The sequence below is a fragment of the Epargyreus clarus genome, unplaced genomic scaffold (genome assembly GCF_041222505.1).
Source record: "Epargyreus clarus isolate Ecla_fem2 unplaced genomic scaffold, WU_Ecla_fem_2.2 ptg000004l, whole genome shotgun sequence".
NCBI lineage: Eukaryota > Metazoa > Arthropoda > Insecta > Lepidoptera > Hesperiidae > Epargyreus > Epargyreus clarus.
In genome coordinates this window covers 5,748,400-5,771,433 of record NW_027332212.1, presented here as the reverse complement: position 1 = coordinate 5,771,433, position 23,034 = coordinate 5,748,400, and positions in this window count along the sequence as shown.

Genomic DNA, 23,034 nt, shown 5'->3' with positions numbered 1-23,034 from the left:
GCCAAAATATTTATTTAATGTACAAATTGTAAAGGTAAACGGTTTTTATTATGTTGATCATTAAGCGACTAAACGCCACAGGACATAAAAACTTGGCTTAATGATGCGAACGTTTATTTTTATGTTGTAAGTGCCCGCGACGTATCGTCGCAAATATAAGACTCCGTGCAAAATAAGCGACCGACCACAGCCACCCGTGGCTAGTGGCAAGTTTACATGAGTGTTCATAAATGTTTAATATAGATTTATTAGCTGACCCAGCAAACCGTGTGTTGCCATATAAATAAAAAATGTTAAGGGTGAACAACCTTTATGACTTAGGGGTATGAAAAATAGATAGTAGCCGATTCTCACACCTACTGAATATGCATATAAAATTTGGTGAAAATCGGTAAAACGGTTAAGGAGGAGTATGGTAACTAACATTGTGACACGAGAATTTTATATACAAGATTACACGTGTATGGAGTGGCAGCAACTAGCGACTTAGTATACTAAGTAGACTTAGCACTTGCGACTCAATGTCTTGCCATCGAATCGTCGACATTTTATTAGCTGTTGTAGGGCTGTATAATTTCTTATACAAAATTAAGACACTCGCTGATTATAGATGACTATGCAAGACTTCGTATATAAATTATTCGTAATATTGGATACATTCCACGAATACTAATCCATTCTTCGCACAGCGCCAGTACTCTGGCGGGAATTAAAGGAATATGTATCTTTATTCGTGCGCGACATTTGCATATATTCGTCATTGCTCGGCAAGTTATTCGGCGGAAAGTTTTCAACAATCGAAATGAGGCATTATAAAGTATTACAAATGGTTGCGGCCAGTGTCCATCTTCGCTTGCTTGGTACCGAAAGAGAGGACGCTCGACAGCCAACAGTTGCTGTGGTCAGTTAGCTCATGTGCACGGAGCCTACGTCTTTATATTATATGCAGTTGTAAATATTATAAAGAATAACGTGATACTATGTTAAGGAAATAAATGTTATTATAAATGTAAGATGATGTACCTAAAAGACATAACTATATGCCATTAATGTAAAATAAATATAAAATAATATTAAATGGTTTTCTTTCCGTACCCTAGTCATGAGAACAGTGCCTACAGGTTATGGCTATACTTAGTATTTACTCTTGTATCGATGTCGTAAAGGTAGATGTTGATCATGGATTTTTACTTTGTACAAAGGGTCAGTTCATGGAGAAAGAAATGACGATTCGTTCGAATCAATTTATGCTATTCTTAACTCTGATGATCAGCGTTGCGCGCTGGAGTCCGATTCTCGTAAACAATTGAACCATTTTCAACGTCACGAGATTATAATTTCATTCAATACAAATGATTCTCGTAATGACTATGTTATTTGCGTCACACTTAATAATTCCTTATTGCAATCATTTCCTTGATATCTTCGTAGCTAGGTAGAGCTTCTAACAACAATCATTTATACATCCTTTTATATAACAAGCACATATTACATAGAAATCTCCAAATTCGACCTAAGCACCTAAATACGAAATAAAATAAATAAATAAATAAACGCTTTCTACACTCACAGCCCCACACTAGGATTCCCTGTGTCGTGGTTGCCATGGACACACACATAGAGAAATACACAAACACCCAGACCCAGAAACAGAAATCTAAATTCATCATTTAGATATCTGTCTGGCCGGGGATCGAACCCGGGACCCTTTGCGCGTCAGACCGGTATGGTGGCCGCTCCGCCACGCGGGTCGTCGAATACCTAAATAATATCACTCAAAGAAGAAAAATAAAATATGCTAACCATTAGGTACATTTTATTCTAATTGCGGTTATATAGAGTCTTAAAATGAAGTCGGGTTCCAGGGATGACAATTACGTAAAGTAAATGTAGTTCGAGCCGCGATTCCCGCTTCTTGGGTGGCTCGACAGATGTTGCCCAAACTCATAACAAAATCACATATCAATTATGTCTCCGATCATTATACACTGATACCGTGTGCATTACACATTCATGAATTTTAATGCGACACGTAATAAACGGTTAATTAGAAACCGATACTTTGAATTGTACGTATATGTTTATTTAGTATGTTTATTAGGGTCCTAGCTGTTTGGTTTATAATTTTCATGTCCAAATAGAGATTTAAGATCAGTTTATGTTCGTAATTGGAAAGTTCTGAAGATTTTGTTCAATTTCATTTTTATTTTAATTATTTATGCACACACACATAATAACACATATGATTATAATAATAACATATCAATGAATAGTTTAAGTTTCGTTCAAAGATGCTAAAGAATTTTCTGTTAGTAGTCCTGTAATAGGAAATTCGTTTAAATATGATGCGACCTTTTTAACGTAATTTAAATAAAATAAATAGACGCACAAAATATAATAGAACTTGAGTACAATAAAAAGATAAATAAAAATCTTGTCTTCATAAACAACAAAAGTCACACTAAAAGCACTGATGTGTGTGTGGTAATAACTACAATTAGTATAAGCGAATTACGCGAACAAAGGCCTTAAAATCGTTCGAATACGTATTATTAATTCCTTAATCTTCGCTTGCACCAGGGTGGTATCCCATGAAATAATTAAGCCGTGATTGTGGCAAATTGCCGCCGCCGGTGCAATAATTCCTCCAATAACCCACCATTAGTGCGCAGACAGTGCAAACAAAACACTTATAATCAAACGTTCATTGACGAATTAGTTCGACCACCGCTTCGAGACCAATTTAATGTCTTCATGAAAAAAGAAGCAATGTTTGCTTTATTTACGCGGGCGTAGTTAAATGCTATCTTGAAATCAAGTTTGGGAATGGCAAGGGTTATTTTAATTACACAACATTGAGGTGTATTTGTTTTTTACTTGTAATTTACAAAGACGACTTTTTAAACTTTGCTTGCTTCGATTCATCCAGGTTGATATATTTTACCCTACTTAAACCTACGTTTGGAATAATGTTTTTTATTTATGTAGGTAAGTATAAATTGTATTTTCCAGATGGAGAAAATCTTAATAGATAAATTATTTAAATGTAAATGAGAGATGCATCTATAGAGCTCAGTACGTGCAGACGAAGAGCTAATACGTGCCTATAATTAATTCAGTGCTTTTCAATTAACTACACTTTATTCAAAGTTAACAATACCTACCTATGTTAATATATATTGTGTGAAAATCGTAAAGTACATTTCTGTATTCGGTATTTTAGATACATATCCTTATAGTGAAGTATTATGCTTACTTTCCACGTTAATTTAAGAAAGGGGCAATCATCTCACAACCCGAGCTTTCAGTTTATTACCTATCATTCAAACGTAGATCGAGTTGCATTTAAATTGAAGTTGTCAAGCGGATCGACCCTCATGCTTCGTCTGACTGACGGCTCCTCGTTACCAAAAGGTCATTGCTTGCTTCTTGTCATTCCTTTTATCTTTTTAACTTGTATCAGTGCTGTGGAGCCCAATTAATCAATGTTATGACGCGTGACACGGCGTAATGAGCGGGCGCTGCCTTTATTCTGAATTCATGGGCGGCTAGGTACCGTACAATGTATTTAAATTATTTATTCAAATTTAATATGTTATCTTTATTTCATTAAAAAAATTGTTTGTTTGTTCTATTTAGGTTATGTCGGGTTTTATCTCAATTTTATTCTTAATTCCGAGCCACAAATGAGCGGAAGGTATCATAAGTTTAAAGTGCGGACATACCTATGTGGCTATGTGTGAAACTTCTAAATAAATAACCGATTTCGATTTTTAAGCTATTGCATAGCTTTTATCGCGGGCTTTGAGCGCGGCGACCGAATCGAGAAATTCCGTAACGAAAATAAGTAACACCTTTCAACAACTCGGTTGCCTGGAGACTTGATATCCAACTATCAAGTCTCCAGGCAACCGAGTTGTTGACTGTCAATAGAAAAATATGGATATAATTGAATAAAGTATTATTTTACATTCCTTATTATTTTATTTGATATTGGCGACGAGATGTCGAATGAACTAAAAAACAATAAGGAAATACGAGCCACATTACGTGGGTTAATGAAACGAACCGAAAATTACATTTCGGAAATAAAAAAAAATGACATTGAAGAAATAAATATACGACTGAATTCTTTACAAGAAAATTTGAACAAATTCTACGCGATTCAAGAAAAAATTGAATGGCTTACAGAAGAAGAAAATTTAGAAGAGGAAATAAAATACAGGTACGAATTTGAAGAAATATATACAAAGCTAAAATTTAAATTTTTGAATGTACAAAAAGAAAATAATCGGCTAATACCTGAATGTTCTTTTATATCAGCAAGAGCGGAAGTTTATTTGATAAACTGTTAACTGTCAAGGCACGCTTGAGACGTACACCTAATACAAAAGAGTTATCACCTTATCAGTTAATGTTCCGCAGAGAGGTAAGAACCTATATGCATGCCTTATTTAAGAAATCCGCCCCACTATCCAGATTACATTACAATGCACCGCCAACGCAGGAGTTCGGACAAGGTGATAAGGTACAAGTCCGCAGTTACACCAACCCAAGAGTTAAATGGGAGTTCGGAGTCGTCATCCGAAGATTAGGTAGACTCCATTATGAAGTCAGAACTGAAAATGGCATACTGGTGCGCCGTCACCTTGACCAAATGCTGCCGGCGCCCCTGGTGGTGTAAGTGAAAATAGCGGTGGAGGACTGTTGGATATCAAGTCTCCAGGCAACCGAGTTGTTAACTGTCAATAGAAAAATATGGATATAATTGAATAAAGTATTATTTTACATTCCTTATTATTTTATTTGATAACCTTAATTCGTCAACTTGAACACAGATGGCAGTAATACACATTTTTTTATAATCCGTGCAGAAATCTTAAAATTGCGTGAAGTATTGTTTATATTCCCATTATAAAATTCAAAATTATATTACCATATTATCCAAATAATATGTTTTATCAACATAAGCTATGTTGAATTCTGGATTGATAAAATAACGTAAAAGAGTGTTTGTTATTTTTAAACGTACAATTACAACTGACAGACTTGACAGCACAAAATCAAAACGCCATTATGATTTATGGTACAAATAATTTGTGTACAAAGTGTTTTAAATATGAATAAACAAAGTGCATTTATTAATGAAAAATGCGATGTACCTGTAACATTCGGCCAAATGTCACAGGCACATCGCATTGATCAATTTATATTGCTGGTTATTAATACTTTACGTCACTTATTAAATACTTTTCTATTTTATATTTTAGAATGTTCAGTCTTGCTTGGAGTTATGAAATGTCAGCTAATATTTGCAATGTCTTATATAATGGAGATATGATAAAATAGTGGATAAATATGTATTAATGTAAATGTTGATGATTATGGAAGAATATATTGTATTTCTGGAATTACTTCTGAGCGTTTTCATAGCATAAAAAATGCTATGCAATAGCTTTACCGCGGCAGTCTCCGAGTGCCACACGTATTTTTTTCTTGGTTTTTGTTCAAAGATGACTTGATCAAGGATGTTCTATAATAACCAACATTTATATGCCTTTTTGAAGATCATTAACCTTTTACGTATCACTGACGTTCTGCAAAGTTGCAAGACTTTTGTAAGCCAGAATTTTAATTGCAAAATTTACCAACGAAACGGCAAAAACGACAAACGGCATACAAATTGCATTATTTTCAAATATAAAATATTGCGAACCTAACAAGGAGGTATCTACACATATATACTGAGCTTACACATAATATATACCTACTAGCTGACCCGGCAAACGTTGTGTTGCCATATAAATAAAAAAAAATGTTAAGGGTGAACAACCTTTATCACTTAGGGGTATGAGCAATAGATAGTAGCCGATTTTCAGAACTACTGAATATGCATATAAAATTTGGTGAAATTCGGTGAAGCCGTTTCGGAGGAGTACTGTAAGTAACATTGTGACACGAGAATTTTATATATAAGATTTAACTTTACACAACACAACAGCAAAGTAGACAACGAAGTTTATACAGCTAAGTTCTTCGTATAGTTTTTGTGCTAGACCTCCCTGTTGCTCTCTTTTATGGCAACAGTCTAGGTGGTCGCTGATCGCTGGCGGGCCGTCAAAGCTTAGCCTGGCCGTCATAGCCAATCATTCGGAGATTTAGCGGCCACCGTTGAAAACTTTTTATTCGGTATTTATCGAGCCATAAAGAGTAACCTTCTACATGAAAAAGTTTTGAATGCTTACTAAGACAAGGCAAAACAGTTTCCACCGTTTTAAGTAACACTGCCTAAGTTTTTTTTTATAATGTAGGAGTAGCAGACGAGCATGCAGTCCACCTAATGGTAAGTGGCTACTGCCGCCCATGGACATCTGTAATCAACCCTGGATAAGATTAGATCTTCCTACCTGAGGACGGCCACAGATGCGCCGCTGAGGAATAAGCTCAGAAAAGTACGTCTCCCTTACCACACCAAAGGCTAAGTCCGAATTGGTAGACGTCACACACGTTTGAGAACGTTTTCTTAAAGGCCTGTATATTTACTGATGATGTTTATCTTCACTGTAATAGCAAATGATAATTAATTTCTAATTCGCACATAACTTTTCGAAATCAAATGTGCGTGACTGGGATTCGTACGAGGGTATTAATTTTCGTAAATCATCAAATAACTTTATTACTTTCAAAATAAAAACCAACTGGAAACTACTTATTAAAGTCAAACAAATCATCTTCGAACAGTGGTCCAGTTTTCTAACATAATATTATATTATTTCATATAAATCACAGTATGGGTGGTCCCCGGTGGCTTAATAACGGCTATTTGAAACCTCAATTACTGTCATCCTTTTGTTAGTGTAACATCCTTACATTAAAACACATTTCTTTGTTTGTGATTGTGCGCTTATAAAATGGAAACCTGCAGTCCCATTAACATATTTCTTATAATTATAACAAACGAGCAATTCACCTGGTGGAAAATAGCTACTGCCGCCCATGAACATCTATAACCAGCTCCTCATAATATTAGAATTCAACCACAGGTCGGCTACAGATGCGATGTTACGGTACTCTGGGGACAAGTTAGAACGGTTGAGTAGGTGTATCTCCTTCACCACGTCCTTCAAACCATAACACATCAGTGCTGCTGTTATTAGGCAAAACAGTGTGGTGTGGCGGTGAAACCGCGTAGTAGACCCACCATCAGCATCATTCCATTGTTTAGTATTTCTTCAGTATTCTTTCCATCGCTTTTGTAACATCACTTTTAGGCGTTGTTTACCTATTGTGTACGACGCCAGCACTGACCGGCAAAATTTATCCAATTCATCTCGAGCGTCTTACGATCCACTGTTGGACAAACAATAAACATATGAGAACTAATAGACGAGGTTATTTTTTGGAAAGTTCAGGCATGCCGTCATTTGTGACAGGAATTCAGTTCACGTCCAAACAGGGATTTTTTCGGAACCATATTGACAACAAACCTTAAATGGTTATGTCCCCAAGCTGTTTACAAGATCACGTGTCAAGTTAGACAAAAAATGTAAAAACAAGCAGACACCACCCACAGAGACGCGCACGTGCTCCTTCACGAGAACCTTTGTACCTACTTTTTATTGTTAGACAGCTTCACGTTGTAAGGCAGTGTTTCTCAAAGTGGGTGACTAAGCTTTCTTGTGAGTGCTGTCGGCCTATAGGCGGGCCAAAAAGTCAGAAGGATCCGAAGCAAATTAGGGGTAGATGAAGTATGTTTAGGACGCGACCGATATAGAATTCAAGAAAATTGGAGTAGGTATTTAAGCGGTTTAAAGGACGCTGGTTGATTTATGTTTTACTAAATAAATCAAATGTCAAATTTGGATTTGGGGCATGTGATAGCGATTTGCAAGGCTTGTCTTTCCAGCTTATTCCTCAGGGATAGCGGCGCATCTGTGGCCGACCTCAGGTAGGAATATCTAATCCTATCTGGGGTTGATTATAGATGTCCATGGGTGGCAGTAGCCACTTACCATCAGGTGCATGACTGCATGTTCGTCTGCTATTCCTATACAATATAAAAAAAAAAATAGAAGGACCTTTTTTCGCCCGATTACTGTAGAGACACTGAGATAAATGTTATAAGAAAATATATTTCTCCGATAAGTTGACGGGGAGCTAGAAAATAACTCATAAAACCGAATACAATGTAAATAAATTTGAGAAGCTGTGCCGTAAAGCTTAAACCGGTTCCGTCAATGCTCGTAATCAGCTTAGAAGACCCTGTTGACGTCTTAATCTTTAAGTAAACTTACTCACTGTAAACGCCAGTTTATGTCATGCTTTTCGACATGCCCTTAATGCCACTGTCTAAAATTTGAAGTGAATTGTAAAGATAGTTCGGCATTCACGCTAGCTGCGATCTTGTGATATGTACCTACTATATAATTATGTCAAAGTTTAAGATTGAGTAGAGTGTGAAGAGCTCCTAAGATTTACTCAAGAACTAAATAATATTTGTAGACTAGTCTCATAAGTAATAATTATATAATAGGTTAGGTTAAAATAATAAGCCAATTTATTACAGAGTACGCTACGGGACATTTCGTAATATAAACTAACCACATAATAATTATGTAAAAGATTGCTATAATATTAATTAAACATAAGTTATTAAAAGTAAAAATCCACAAAACTACTAAGTAGTACTCGTATACCACTACATACTAAATTACAAATGACGTAGTTGGTGTTGATGCGCTTCTTCTCCATAACGAAACACCGTGTGAAGTGCTGGTAGTTGTATTGACATTCAAAAAGTGCTCTATAAAGAACCTATTTTGAATAAAACATTTTGATTTGATTTGATGCTCGGTGGTGCTTAAAGGTTTCACATTACGTCACGTTAAGTCTAAAATTGAATTGTGTAAAGTGTAAACCTGAAGGTACACACGCGCTCACGTAGTAATCATAGTCACAGTGATAAATACGAAACACGAAAGGAAACACATGATACCTGTTGCAAAATTAGCTTACAATAGCATTAAAGTTCATAATTTACGAACTAATACGAAACAAATTACGTTAAGTGCTCCCATAAAAACGCCGGCAATTGTACAAGTAATTCCACAGCGCGTATTTTTGCAGCAACAGTTACCTCAATAGCATACCCGTGCGAGCTATCTGTCCGTTTCAAAGGTTCATTAACGATTTTATCTCTATTCAGTAAAGGGCGGCTAGTTAAGTTTGAGTTCGATTCATTCCGAACATGCCTTCAATATGTCTGATCTCGATACAAAGAATGAATCGATTCTTTGGAGTGGGCATTAATCGTACCAATTACGGGCACGTTCCATTGCCAGCGATTGGGAGCTAGCTATCCTTTCAAATTAATTGAATTGATTATCCAATTGAATTTAGCGTACTTCACTTTTTGTTTCTTTGCTCCACGGTTAAAATTCTTATCATACCGGCCATTCATAACACCTCCACAATCGTTTAATTAGAAGTCACAATGAGCATGTTCGGTGTTTTCGTTTATTTTTATAGGAGCGAGGCTTGAAGTTTATTTGATGTTAACTTTCCATTGAAGCATGTTGATATGTACTTAGTTACGAACCTGGTTACCAAAGAAGGATAAAATCTGACCAGATGTCGGCTATTTGACAATACCTTCTATATTTTTTTTGACCGTCTCCATAACGAATTCCAGCGTGAAGCTGTTCTAACTATTCGGTGTAGGTTGTTGATGTGGATGCTAGCTAGCTCATGGTTGGCAATGCATCCGCAATCGGCTTCATGTAGGACCCCTGTTATATATTGAATCGGTTACAGATGTCCACGGGAAGCAGTACACACTTTCTATTAGGTCTGTTAGCACGTTTCCAGTACAAACTTATCAAAAAAGATATTTAATATTTGATATACACTTTGCACAATCACGCAATCTTCAGACTGAGGTGTAACGGTCCAAAAACAGTTCAATACACGTATTAAACGTCTCTCATACATTCCAACTCTACCAGCATTTTTTCCATCAACACGACATATCTGCAAAAATTATTCATCTTAATGTTGACCGTGTAATTGGACATATATTCTTGTTAAAGTAATGATAATAAGCTTTTTGTTGGTAATTAAACAAGTTTTCCATTTCGGCGAAGTTCTTAATTGCATTTATACTTTACGGTTGTGGATGCTGCGTTAATGTGGGCTGTGTAGAGGCCATTACTTAGGGCGACGCCTCCGTACAGAATGGCGGCGACATTTCGATGCTTAATTACCCGTGCTGTTAATGCGCACCTTAAAATAAAATGGCCAGACGGGAATTTTATCGAGCGGAGACGATTCCGCGACAACCTTCATCAACACACTGTTTCTCAAACTGCGAATTGAGAGGACGTCTAAATATTGTTATAATTGATTGGTTTGACAGTCATCTGATGTGAAAAACAATTAGAGCAATTTAATAAAGTAATATTTATATGTATGTCGTTATAAATAGTAGAACTAGGAAATAAAACTTTCACAAAGCTAGAGTGCAGATCCTAATTTTATTTTTACGTTTCTATTCCATTTAACGTATACCACTTAAAATAAAAATTGTTTTTTTATTACCACACGTCACTCATTACAATTACCATTATTATATTTATTACTTACTAGCTGACCCGGTAAACTTTGTACCGCCTCAAAATCTATTGATCAAATATATTTCATATAAAATATAGCCTATATTACTCGTGGATAATGTAGCTTTCGAATGGTGAAAGAATTTTTAAAATCGGTCCATTAGTTTTTGAACCTATTCATTACAACCAAATAAACAAACAAAGTTTTCCTCTTTATAATATTAGTGTAGATAATTATCTACTCTAAGTTCTTCATAGTATACCCTATTCATAAAATACAAATTTGGTACTCACTGGTGAAAACATTCAACACATTGTGTTAAAAACATACACCTAGGACCTAGGACTTTGTAAAAGTTAATCCTTATCGCAAATGACTTAAATTATTTATAGAAAATAAGACAATACATAAAGTACCCAAGGTGCTAAATGTCATCCTACTTTATAGCTCCGATTTAAGTTTATTTATTTATTCATTGGTTTATTGATCATTTTATTGGCCATAAAAGCTAAACTTAGCACATTTAATATTCTTTTAACTGGGAATACGTAGATGTTTATAGGCTGCTTCTCATCGTATATTATTTTTTGTAAGTGTATTGTTTTGTGCAATACCTACTATAAGTGATTCTTAATTAGCTCGTCTTGTCGTTTGTCTTATAAACTTTTATATTTATTTTCCTTAATAGGTAACTGAAAAATCGCATAGGTGTATTTTGTAATTAAAGACCAATAAAATAAAATGCAGTAAGGTAAACTAAACAAGTTCTCAATTTCCTCTCACTTTCTTTTATTTTTTAATTTTATGACCATATAAAAAACGTTATCGTTTTCTATTTAATTTTTCTATGTTCTGGCCATAGATTAGTAGTTCTGGCTAAGTGTCGATTGGTAGACTTCACATATATTTGTATCTTCACATATTTTTGACTTCGTATATAGTTATTTTTGAGAAGGTTTCCTGATCATGTCTTCCTCGTCGTTAAGAAAGTAATAATTAATTTATAATATGCACAATTCACATAATTTTGAAAAATCAAAGGAGGACCTGGGATTCGAACTTCGGACCCATAAATTTATGCCTAGTTTCCGCCACTAGCCTATTACTGTTTATAGGCTTTTTCATACCCTAATAAAATGAAACTTAACATTTATATCTACTCGTATGTATACCTATGTGTGAAAGTTTCAAAGTCCTATATTTTTAAATCCTCTCCAATGAATCTACCAATTAATTGCGATAACATTGACCTACAAATAAAACGCAGTATTTAATAAGAAAATCTTTGCGGTAAGGCACAATCAAGTCGAATAGGCGAGTTTTTGAAGCTGCTTCAATAATTGGCGAGCTGCGCGTGCGCCGCGACCGCGGGGGACGCGCCTGTCACGACAACCAACGGTCGGAATAAATGCCGATCTGGGAATACTAGTGTTGTTACGCCGCAGAATTCATGGGGGAATTTCATTTTTAATAGACAGAAATAAAAAGTTTATACTTTAGCACTGAGTTTCTTTTTTAAATAAAGCATTAGCAAAAGAGCATGCACTCCACCCAATGGTAAGTGGCTTCTGCCGCCCATGGAAATTTGTAATCAATCAATATAAGTTTAGATTACAACAAGGTACATGTTGAATAGGCGAGTTTTTGAAGCTGCCTCAATAATTGGCGAGCAGCGCGTGCGCCGCGACCGCGGGGGACGGCCTGTCACGACAGCCAACGGTCGGAATAAATGCCGATCTGGGCATACTAGTGTTGTTATACTTTGGAATTCGTGTGGGAATTTAATTTTTATTAAGCTGAAAGGATATGTACGTTGGAACTCTGTTTTTTTTAGTAATATAGATTAGCAAGCGAGTATGCAATCCACCTGATGGTTGATGGCTTCTGCCACCCATGGATTTTTGTAATCAACACCAGACAAGATTATGGTACAAGTTGAATAGGTGTATTTGAGAAACTGTCTTAATAATTGGCGAGTAGCGCGTTTTTAGTTAATTTTAGATTAAAATAATATGTGGAAGTCCAGGGAAGGTTTAAAAGCTGAGTAAATATGAAATACATATATAATTCATAAATAAATTCTGAGATAGTAAAAATTTTTCAGCTAGTATTTAATTAAATATAAAAGTGACAACCCCTATGCATCACTGCAAGAGTAGGTAATTATCTCGCCAAGCGGCCTTAGCTAACCTACTACTCTTTCTTTACTGTACATACGCTTGAAAAAAAAAACTTCGCGTTCGACTATAAATATTTTTCTTTCGACCGAGAGTAGAGCTCTGTGATTTCACATCTGAGGCGTGGTAAATAGCAAAGTAAGTTAACAAAAAACCCGGACGTCTCCACTAAATCAAGGTTCATGGTATCACGAATACCTTTTAGCATTACCACAATCATACACTCAGTAGTGTATGATCAGCGTGCTCTCCGTAAGTAGGTGCGGTTGCTTCGAAACTGTAAGCTTTATCAGTTGAGATTCGCGTTATAACTTTAATTAATTTTATTGCCAGAACGTTTGGTTAAAATGTTGCCTTATCATAATCATAAAATGAGTTTAATGTGAGATTAAACGTTTACGTACCTTTTAATATGTATATTTATCCTAAAGTAATTAAATATCAGAGACTACAAGTATTGGGTATCTATAAAACGCATTAAAAACTGTTTTAGTTTTTTTTTGTTATATTAAAAGATGTTCAAACTATTTTCATTTTTTTCGTCGTCACTATTTTAATTGTGAGCTTTAACATTGTTACATGAGAGTAGAATTAAATAAACACTTGTAGGTATTGAGTAAATGTTGAAAGATTCCGACCTGTCCCAATTATAAAGACAACCATGCCAAACATAAAACAAAATAAATAAATGGTTACAATGATACACACTCATGATGGAAGGTGGTAGAACCCTTTGTGGTTCGACTCCTATTTATAACTAATAACAGCAGTGTTAGGCGCTGCTGTGTTCCGGTTTGAAGGGTCCTCAGGGGTAGCGGCGCATCTGTGGCCGACCTCAGGTTGGAATATCTAATCCAATCTGGGGCTGTAGGCAGTTGCCACTTACCATCAGGTGGACTGCATGCTCGTCTGCTACTCTTATATTATAAAAAAAAGCTATAAATATTCCAAGTGTCTTATTAGGGTTCCGATTTACCCCTTAGGATAAAGAACGCTAAAACGTTGAAGTCACAACCAACTTTCTAATTTAATGTATGCAGTTATGCACTGCACGCTGAACAAGCAAAGACCGTTAATTTCATTATAGGTAATCTTCAGATAAACGGAACCAATGATTACTGAGAGTTGCCTAGTTTTGCATATATTTTGATTGGTTTCGCTACATTCGCATTACAGTTAACGTTTGAATACTAAGTACTTGATTTAAGATACTAGACGGTTTACTTAGGAATTCTATTGAATAGATTTTATTTCGAAATTAAGTAGTGACCGAGTATAATAATACTGGCCGCTTCCGCGTATAGATACAACCTACATAATAAGCTTTTGCAGACTTTTTGTCCAATGCATTGCTATCCGAATCACTAAAAATTGATTCTGAAATGTAATCAACTCCTAATAGGATTTTAGTTCCACTATTCAATCCAGAGGCACAGTAGTGCTTCACATTATTGTTAAAAATTAGCGTGAGTTTTTGAGAAAAATTACCCCATGAGAAAACGGATGGTCTAACCATATTATTAATACCAAGAGTGTAAACATGTATTTAATTACATATCTACTTTTCAATTGCTTTTTAAATACGGTTGTCCATCGTTAAATTACAATAATTTAATAATTAATTTATGTACTATATAAATGTATGTACACAAATAACTGAACAGATTGCGTAATAGTGTAGCGAGGACCTAGGTACGTAAATTTTAACATAAAATAGCTATCGAGAACTTTATCTTTTACTTATTTATACATTATATATAAGTTTACGCCGACATTTCTGGAGATGGCATATAAAGATGAGGTGTGATGATGTTATGGACATCTTATTCTTTTCTGTTTTATACAAGTGTAGTAGCATGTCATTATGCGTTTAAAATATAACTTTACCCGTCACTTAGCTATCTTGATCATGACATCTTTCTTCATCTCACTGCGTTCAGTACCCATCGTTTGTAAGAGAGTAAGCTACTAAAACGTGTGATAAAGTGTTAAGTGGTATAAAATAGAAGTACTTTAGTATATAATTAAAAGGTTTTTATGTTTTTTATGCTCTTGGTAGTTAGTGTTTTATGGTATGGTATGGTATGGTATTACAAGTAGTACTAACTCGACGGAATAAATTACAATATGATTTCGATAAGTTTTACATATTTACTAATTTTTTATTCTCTCTTTCCTTATTTACTTTTAGTATGTTTCCCTTAATGTTAATTATAAGATCTTTTGGAATGTAAACAAGCTAAGTCTTTTGAAATAGTAAATTTCACACACCTTTGACAATACAACTTAAAGTTCCGAGTCATTCACATATTCGCATAATGATTTCAGTATTTGACTATTAACTTCTAATAATTATGCACACTTCTGAATAGTTAATAAGTAAATACTGGGCCCAGAGTCTCTCCTTAATAGGTAAAATACATATAAAATTATGAATAAGAAATACTCGAAACATAACCGTCTGCAAGAAATAATATTGCACATTAACTTGAAATATACGATAGAGCACCGATTAAATATATAAGGCAGTATCAAGTATCGTTACTTTATAATGTGCAATTTCTCAGTAACACAAACATTTAAACAGCGTGACCTTTTTAAATCTGAACGTGTTGCACATTGCGCGATAAAAAGCCGTGCAGAAAGGACCTTGCCCTTCGTAATGTATGGATATTTTATAAAAGACACCCGAGATAGCACTCGCCCTATTTCAGTAGGTAAAGAGGTAGATGGTGTTCGTAGGTGCTATTTAGCCCTCAAGGTGGTATGGGCCACTTCGTGACTTACCGCCGCGGCGCGCAATAAGAAATAAACGCCTACGCGGCCGCCTTAAAAATGTTAAAATAAATAAAATGCGCACGTCCCGGCTTATCTTGCGCTTGCGCATAGCGAGGACAGAAAAGGATGCGCGCGCACTGCGCAGACGCCCGCGCATTTGTATTTCGAATACGCTTATCGTAAAATTACTCAGGATTAGTTGCAGTTGCAATTTATGCATTTGTATCGTGACGTGTAGATATAGTGGCTGCATTTAATATTTTATAACGCGCAATTGTGGCTTATTTTATCTTTTTTTATCATATAGATTAAATAATATAAATAAATGTTGTCTATTAAAATTGAATATGTTTTATTTGCAAGACGGTAGAGACGATATGACGAGACGAGAGACTGTAAGAACATTGGCTTCAATTTTAGCAGCGATTAATAGAGGATTAACAACCGCTGAGGTTGTTAGCAATTTGTTTTGACATTAGAGTGATTAGACAAATCGGACAGAATGCGCGGAGCACACGTGGCGTTGCGTGCACGATGTGTGAACCGTGTTGCATATATTTTTATACACGTAACACTTAGATATTTTTATAAGGAGTCTTAATGTATATTTTGATTTAGTAGTAGGCAGGCAAAACACAATATTTTTAGCACTATGCTCTATATTTATGCTATGTTATGACGAAGGGCTTTTCAAAAAAGGTGCAAAAAGAGCTCTCATTCAAAGCCCGCAATACATTGGCGACTTTTCTGGTGTTGCAAATGTCCATAGGCGGCGATGACTACATTCCATCAGGTAGCACGTCTGCTTAATCATTAGCTTAAACTAAATAAATAAAAAAAAAAAATAACATCACAATCATAAGCTTCATTAGACAAGGCCGGCAGTGTGCGTGAAGCGCGCGTGGCGTGTGCCGGCGGCAGGTGTGCGACCGGTCCTATACTACACAATATAGCACATACATATACCTACATATGCAATCACAGTAGGCACCTACACGATGCTACGCTGTAACGAGCTACGCTGCTATTGTTTTGTTCATATCCAACTTATAAATAACCTGTTTTAGACTAATGTTAGGATGCAATTTGTTATAATGCGTAAGGAATTTATGTAAGTACTGTATTATCAGATTGATGGTAGCGTCGTATCTACGTTTTTTTTGCTTATGATTTGTCCCAGTTTTAGTCGTGATTTACCAATGTAGCGTATTTTTAGTAGATTTTTTCCGAAAACAATATAGTAATCCCTTTAATATCTATTTAAATTCGGATAAGTAGGTATGTATAAAAACTTTTCAAAGGCATCGATATACTGGCAAAAATTTAATCACAATTATACATGTCGTCTTTTAAATAATCCATTCAAAAGCATCGCAGGCCCAGGCTATTTTATAATAAAGTATATATACCTATTTAGATAATTTACAAAAAATCAAAATACTTTTATGTTGGTCTTAGTGTTGTCAATTGTATTTTCACTAAAAATATGTACTTAACGTACTTTCTTTCTTAAAATATAGTGTATGACCATGATACACTTCATTCTTGGAAAAAAGCTTGACGCCGCTTTCAAGTCTTAAATAGGAGAAAAATAAAAAACTGAACCCTATTTAAACAAAAAAGGAGTAATTTTCGTACTTAAGTAGGTGTAAGTAAGCATGTTACATACATACAACGAATAAAGATAACAAAGGTAACGAAGATAATAAAGGTAACGAATTTTTTACCTTATCTTTGTAAGCAATGGACAAGTATAATTGAATTAAAACGTTTTCTTCGTAATCTATTTGTGTTATAGTGCTTAGTAGGCTCCCTAGACTACACTACATACTAAGATGTCGCCTTCATTTAGATTGTCTTATATTAAAGCATCTAGCAAAACATCATCATGATCATAATCGAAATATTATTGCCAAAGGTCAAAAAACAAACAACTATTCAAAGCTTCTGCTTTTGAGACCAAATCAAAAAAGGAATAAGCAGTTACATTTAGCAGGCAGATTACATTGCGGTGTACAAAATGATTATTATGCGAATTCAATCATAAGAAGTGTGTTTATTTGTATAATACAAAGAGCAATGAGTACGCGGTTTCGTCCTGTCATGGGAATCGGTTGTTCACGGTCGAGATCCAACGGTAAATGTAACTTACATTATAACTGCAGTGACTTGTAAGAATTGAAAATAATTTTATACTTCGCAAGGGTTATTGGGATAATGTTGGGTTTTTTACCCTCGCAAATAGGTGCTTTGTATTTTTAAAGTGTATTTTGTAGGTATCGTAGATGAAAGTTGAATTAATGATCTTGTTCTTATACTGGTTAATAGGGTAATGTAGGGAATATAAAGTATTTATAGCCTAGTGATTAAATCTCAGTTCTGAAACGGGAGTCTGAGGTTCAAATCTCAAACATGGTTTTTCAGTTGTGTGCGAATTAAAAATTAATTGTTACTTACTATAGCGGTGAATGAATATATTGTTAAGTAAATAGGTTGAATCGTATAAAAATTAAGATAAAAAATTACGAGTCAAATGCCCATAACGTCCAGAGTCCATAACGCGACATGATAATAAGCACCTTTAAAAATTTAATGTACGAAAAATATGGAAATTAAAAACACGGGGAGCGATTAAAAATAAATTGCACTCCCATCGCCGAAGTTAAAATAAACAATAACTTATAATATTATAGTCTTAACAGACGTTTATGCCCGTAAAAGCTTACAATGTTTGGATAACGGCCGCTTTGTTAGAGCAGCTTCTTAATAATTTCAGAAATTCCCCCCGTGGATTATTAACGTCACGATAAAAGGGCTCATTAAAAATAAAAAGTGGCATAAACTGTGGGCTAAGCGGCCGCCGCAGAGCTAACACATACACGATACGGCGTCGCGTCGTGACACGTGACGGCGTGGCGTGATTTTTTACGCATGTAGATTTTCATGACATCGTCGTGTCGCGATTCGATGTCGTGAGGTGATTTACGATGAAAATTGGTGATGCAATCCTGCGTTAATTTTTCAAGCTTTGAGCATGTTATTATCAGAAACACGAGAATGACTTTAAGACGGTCCATATCGCCGGATCTCATGCTAACATTAAGAAGATGTAGAAACGCATAAAATTCCACGTAACTACACCCTTTTTATTCCTTTTATTTAACGTAACCAATATAAACGACATGCTCTGTAAATAATACTGACACGGCATCGTGCCGCGACCCGACGTCGCAAGTGTCGCAACACGCCACGATGCGACGCCGCATCGTGTGTATGTGTTTTTCCAAGAGCTCTTCAATCTGCGGATCCGGTTCGAGAGAAACATCGACCTCTGCGTTCCGTTTGTTTTTTCGTTCGCAAAACTGTCTTATTTACGTTAATTAAGTGAAGTATAAGTTCGTGACTAGTTGTGTGGGAGCGCGGGAAATATCGAGAAACGTGACGCTCGGTTCTGCTCGTCTTGTTCTGTCATAAGGGGCATTTGAATTGAAACTAATAATACTCTTTAGCTTTTGCGAGTGAAGTTGCGTTTCATATTATGGAAATCTTATTTCTTCGACTAAGTAGGTCTTTCTGCATTTGTTGCGCCATGAAAATTGTTACAATCGGAAAGTCTTCCAATTTTATTTTAAATTCCTACGAGAACGATTAAGTAATTTGCCTACATTTCGTTCAAGCCTCTCATGGATTAATAGGGTTTTGAAGTTTGTAGAACCCTCTGTAGTTTGACTCTGGAGGCACTACCGCAACACCTATTACTTCTTTATAACAGCAGTGTTAATGAAACATACAGTGTTCTGGTTTAAAGATAAGGACAATCTTAATTGAGGCGTTCCAACTTGGTCAATAATAGTAATTAAAGCGTCTGTAGGCTCAGACGGACAGATAGGACTCTAATTTTAGATAGCTAATTGTATCAGGCGTTACTTTGCGGAAATCCATGCTATTAAGTTAAGATTAAAACTACTTCGCAACAATCCGCTACAAATATGTATGATGGTAAATTAAAAATATACACCACCATACATACCACCACAAACATGTGTTTCGCTCCATGTATGTATGTTGGTGGTGGTATGTATGGTGGTGTGTATTTTTAATTTTTGCATCTGCACGCATCCTTTGAGGGAGGGAGGATGGTACATACTGCATGGTTTAAAATATATACCATCATATATATTTGTAGCGGATCGTTGCGAAGTAGTTTTAATCTTAACTTAATGACTCTAATTTTACTAGTAATCCAATCTTATATCAGCAGTAGTCAATAACAATAGCTGAATGCATGCTCGTTTTCTACTCCCACATACTCGTAATAAAAAAAAAACAAAAAGTGGATACGTGATCTTGGCTATATGGTACCTATAACAGATTTGCACGTCATGAACGATTAATCATCTTTTATATTCCCAAAGAACGCGAACTGTTATAATACAAGCCATTGAAGCAGGATCTTACAACGATCAGTTACCTTTAAGACCCATAAGTCCCATAACCGTAGTATTTTAATAACTCAGGGTTTCTCAAACTTTATCACGTACCCCCATCCCTTTAAAAGAACTTCTTGAAGTAAATTATGTTATACACAAATAGTTACAAAGTGCAATAGATTTTTTTGTAATACAGGAGTAGCAGACGAACATCCAGTCCATCTGATGGTAAGTGGCTACTACTGCCCATGGACATCTGTAATCAACCCCAGATAGGATTAGATATTCCTACCTGAGGTCGGCCACAGATGCGCCGCTACCCCTGAGCTAAGCTGGAACGCCTCGGAAAAGTCTGTTTCCCTTACCACACCCTTCAAACCGGAACACAGCAGCGCCTAACACTGCTGTTATTAGGTACAAAAAAGGTGTGGCGGTGGTGCTGCCGGAGTCGAATCACAAAGGGTTCTACCACCTTCAAATAGATACTTAAGTTATATTATTTATTGTATACGATAGGCTTGTTGCTTGTCGAAAATTTAATCGATAATAGTAGAAATTTTGCTTTGATTTGATTGCTTGTTTAGTTAGCTAACTAAACGCCGTTACGTTGTTGTTTTGTACCCCCGATTAATGTACCCCAAGAGTTGGGGTACATTAATCGATCCATGGGGCAGGCCGTACAGGTTGGCGATGTCAAAACTTCGCCCCTGGGCACCCCCACTAACGCAAAGTCTCCGGCCTCAACTTCTGGACAGAGTCGTGACGTCCTTGTTTCCGCGGACGGAGGAACACCCGTGTCCTCCCATGGTGTCTCCAACTGTCGTGGCGCCCGGACCGGATAATGTACCGCCAGTGACTTTGGGAGAGTTGGGAGCTGCGGTGTCACGGCTTCGTACCAAAAACACCGCCCCCGGTCCTGACGGCATACCGGGCCGCGTATTGGTCTTGGCCATGGAAGCTCTTGCGCCTCGTCTGAGGAGGTTTTTCGACGCCTGTTTGGCACAGTCCAGGATACCACAGCGGTGGAAGACAGGTCGTCTTGTCCTCCTCAGAAAAGCAGGGCGGCCAGCGGAATCCCCATCCGCGTACCGGCCTATCGTGATGCTTGACGAGGATGCCAAGCTTTTCGAGAGGATTGTGGCGTCCCGAATCGTCGGGCACCTCGAGGAGGTCGGTCCGGATCTGGCTGACAATCAGTTTGGGTTTCGTAGAGGGAGATCCACCGTAGACGCGGTGCAGCAAGTGAAGTCCCTTGTGCAGGATGCAGTTGCCCGGGGTGAGGTTGTGTTGGCGGTGTCTCTTGATATCGCCAACGCATTTAATACCCTCCCCTGGAGTTGCATCAGGGAGGCACTCCGTTACCATGGTGTGCCCCCTTACCTGCAACGGATCGTCAGGGACTACTTGTCTGGGCGTGCGGTGGAATACCCCGGCCAAGACCGGTGGTGTCGGCGGGAAATTTCGTGCGGAGTTCCACAGGGGTCAGTGCTGGGTCCCCTCCTGTGGAACATCGGCTACGATTGGGTGCTGCGAGGAGCTACCCTACCGGGTGTCGGTGTTATTTGTTACGCGGACGACACCCTGGTGACTGCTTGTGGCGAAAACCACAGGGTCGCTTCTCTTCGCGCCACCGCCGGCACGGCATTCGTTGTGGGCCGCATACGGCGATTGGGTTTGCGGGTGGCGCTCGAAAAATCCGAGGCTGTGATGTTTCACGGCCCACGGAAAGCGCCACCCCGGGATACACATATCGTCGTCTCCGGAGTTCGTATCGACGTGAGGCCGTCGATGAGGTATCTAGGACTTGTCCTGGATAGCCGGTGGAACTTCGGTCCCCACTTCGAATGCCTGGTGCCTCGGCTACTGAGGACGGCGGCAGCCTTGGGAAGACTGTTGCCGAACCTCGGTGGACCAGAGATGTCGTGTCGACGTCTCTACACGGGCATCGTAAGATCGATGGCCCTGTACGGGGCCCCTATATGGGCCGATGCCCTGAATCGCCGAAACGTCGCTCTGTTAATGCGAGTACAGCGAGTGATGGCGATCAGGGTTATACGGGGCTATCGCACGATCTTGTGTGAGGCAGCCTGCGTGCTAGCGGGTTCTCTGCCCTGGGATTTGGAAGCGAGAGCCCTCGCGTCGCTACGTCAGTGGCGTGAGGAGGCGCACCGATCCTGGGGTCGCCCGCCCGCACAGCAGGAACTGGAGGGGCACAGAGCTGAGTTGCGTCAACGGGCTATCGAGACGTGGAGGTCCAGGCTGGCGGATCCTAGTGCCGGCTTGCGGACAATCGAGGCAATTCGTCCGATTTTTCTACAGTGGTTGCGTAGGCGATTCGGCGTCATGTCCTTTCGTCTGACTCAGATACTCTCGGGACATGGTTGTTTCGGGAGTTATCTGTGTCGGATCGGGCGGGAGCCGACGGCCAGGTGTAATCACTGCGACAATTGCCTCGATGAGACGGCCCAGCATACGCTGGAGGTATGCCCTGCGTGGAGTGCGGAGCGCAGCGCGCTCAGCTCTGTATTGGGGGCCGACCTCTCGCTCCCGTCCGTGGTTCACGCCATGGTCGAGAGTGACAGGTCGTGGCAGGCGGTGCGCTCCTTTTGCGAAGCAGTAATGCTCGCGAAGGAGGCGGCGGAAAGGGCCAGGGAAGCTATTTCTGCCCAGCCAATCCGTCGCAGGCGCACGGGACGCCGTAGAGCGGCTTTCGAAAGCCGCTCTTTCCCCGTTCCCTGAGCCCACGGAGGCGGATTCGGGGGAATCCAATTCCGGTCTTTCGGGCTCGAGATGTCGTGTGTGCGTTCCGCACGCTCTTCTCATGAGGAATATCTCTGAGAGAGGCCCCTCCCTCTCGGGACGTGGCTGGCGTTAACATCAGCGCCGGCCGACGTTGTCGGGTCGCGAATGTAATGCTAACGCTTCTCGCGACCCGGCATCAAGCGTCCAGTGGAACGCCGCGGAGTTTTAGTCGGTAAGAGTCCGACATATCACTTTCGCTCCCCCGGGCGGAAGTGAATCCATGAGGATTTCTCCGC